Here is a 2,500-nt window from a genome sequence, read left to right as displayed (position 1 = left end):
ATCATGGCTCAAACTGGCTCCAGCCATCATGGCTCAAACTGGCTCCAGCCATCATGGCCTCAACTGGCTCCAGCCATCATGGCTCAAACTGGCTCCAGCCATCATGGCTCAAACTGGCTCCAGCCATCATGGCTCAAACTGTCTCCAGCCATCATGGCTCAAACTGACTCCAGCCATCATGGCTCAAACTGGCTCCAGCCATCATGGCTCAAACTGACTCCAGCCATCATGGCTCAAACTGGCTCCAGCCATCATGGCTCAAACTGACTCCAGCCATCATGGCTCAAACTGGCTCCAGCCATCATGGCTCAAACTGACTCCAGCCATCATGGCTCAAACTGGCTCCAGCCATCATGGCTCAAACTGGCTCCAGCCATCATGGCTCAAACTGACTCCAGCCATCATGGCTCAAACTGACTCCAGCCATCATGGCTCAAACTGGCTCCAGCCATCATGGCTCAAACTGGCTCCAGCCATCATGGCTCAAACTGGACTCCAGCCATCATGGCTCAAACTGGCTCAGGTTGCACAGTTACTGTTGAACATATGTGTAGAGGCAGACATTTGGGTTTTGGCCAGTGCTATAGACATGTCAATTTGTCTTTTGAGAGACATGATCAACAATGAGTGAAAATGAAACCTTGTAGTAAAGTTGAGTGTTTTTCCAGGAACCAAGACAATCTTAGGAGCCTCTTTTGCTTTCATATCAACTATTTCATGGAGGTTTCTTTTGACAACATTAAGAGAGAAGTAAAAAGAAACTTCCAACTCTCTCTCTCTCTCTGTGTCTCTGTCTCTCTCTCTCTGTCTCTCTCTGTCTCTCTCTCTCTGTGTCTCTGTCTCTCTCTCTCTGTCTCTCTCTCTCTGTGTCTCTGTCTCTCTCTCTCTGTCTCTCTCTGTCTCTCTCTGTCTCTCTGTCTCTCTGTCTCTCTCTGTCTCTCTCTCTGTCTCTCTCTGTCTCTCTCTCTCTGCCTCTCTCTCTCTCTGTCTCTCTCTGTCTCTCTGTCTGTCTCTCTCTCTCTCTCTCTCTGTGTCTCTGTCTCTTTCTCTCTCTCTCTCTCTCTCTGTGTCTCTGTCTCTCTCTCTCTCTCCCTGTCTGTCTCTCTCTGCCTCTCTCTCGGTCTGTCTCTGTCTCTCTCTGTCTCTCTGTCTGTCTCTCTCTCTCTCTCTCTCTCTCTCTGTGTCCTGTCTCTCTCTCTCTGTGTCTCTGTCTCTCTCTCTCTCGGTCTGTCTCTGTCTCTCTCTCTGCCTTTCTCTCTCTCTCTCTGTCTGTCTCTGTCTCTCTCTGTCTGTCTCTCTCTCTCTCTCTCTCTGTCTGTCTCTGTCTCTCTCTCTCTGCCTCTCTCTCTCTCTCTCTCTCGGTCTGTCTCTGTCTCTCTCTCTCTGCCTTTCTCTCTCTCTCTGTCTGTCTCTGTCTCTCTCTGTCTGTCTCTGTCCTCTCTGTCTCTGTCCCTGTCTGTCTCTCTCTCTCTCTCTGTCTGTCTCTGTCTCTCTCTCTCTCTCTGTCTCTCTCTCTGTCTCTGGTCTCTGTCCCTGTCTGTCTGTCTGTCCTCTGTCTCTCTCTGTCTGTCTCTCTCTCGCTCTCTGTCTGTCTCTGTCTCTGTCTCTCTCTCTCTCTCCTGTCTGTCTGTCTCTGTCTCTCTCTGTCTGTCTCTGTCTCTCACTCTCTGTCTGTCTCTGTCTCTCTCTCTCTGTCTCTCTCTGTCTGTCTCTGTCTCTGTCTCTCTCTCTCTGTCTGTCCTCTCTCTCTCTCTCTGCCTCTCTCTCTCTGCTCTCTCTCTCTCTGCTCTGTCTCTGCTCTCTCTCTGTCTCTCTCTCTGTCTCTCTCTCTCTGTCTCTGTCTCTCTCTGTCTCTGTCTCTCTCTCTGTCTGTCTGTCTGTCTGGTCTGTCTGTCTGTCTGTCCGTCTCTCTCTCTCTCTCTCTCTCTCTCTCTCTCTCTCTCTCTTTCAGGGTCCAGGAGCTTTGTGACCTGTGTGACCTTTCACCCTACTGGGATCGGTTAAGGACTGATGTTATCGCCCACTACAGTCAGCTGATCAGCACCTACCAGGAAACACTGACAGAACTCAGCAAACTGACAGGTGGGAGAGAGAAGATAGATGGGAGTGCTGGGTGTGTATAATAAGGAGGAAGTGGTGTTTGGTTTGGGGCAGGGTCACGGAGTCACGCAAATTTCCTAGTTGGCAACGGTTTGCCTGGATATTGTCTTTTATACATTGTAGTAACAAACCCCTAGCAACACAATGTGACCCAAAATCTGTTTTCCCACCCCCCTTGTTGGCGGAGATACATTTTGGACTTAAAGCTCATTCTGCAATTCTACATATTTTTTCCGTATGTGTCCATCTGATACCAGGCGCCGAGGCCCGCTGAGTTCCTAAATGTCCCTTGGTCCATATTGGACCCTGTTCTAGACCCGGATCTGGACCAGGGTCCGCCTGTTGAGCACAGTTGTAGGATCTTAATTTGATCTATATTGTCAGAGCAAAAATAATCCTG

General features: G+C 49.6%; 1 pseudogene; it reads left to right on the top strand.

Moving 5' to 3' along the window:
- Positions 1-2,500, top strand: part of LOC135534680 (type II inositol 3,4-bisphosphate 4-phosphatase-like) — a 33,965-nt pseudogene that overhangs the window by 1,871 nt on the left and 29,594 nt on the right.

The sequence above is a fragment of the Oncorhynchus masou genome, unplaced genomic scaffold (assembly GCF_036934945.1).
Source record: "Oncorhynchus masou masou isolate Uvic2021 unplaced genomic scaffold, UVic_Omas_1.1 unplaced_scaffold_3800, whole genome shotgun sequence".
Taxonomy (NCBI): domain Eukaryota; kingdom Metazoa; phylum Chordata; class Actinopteri; order Salmoniformes; family Salmonidae; genus Oncorhynchus; species Oncorhynchus masou.
This window is presented reverse-complemented; position numbering and strand designations above follow the sequence as displayed.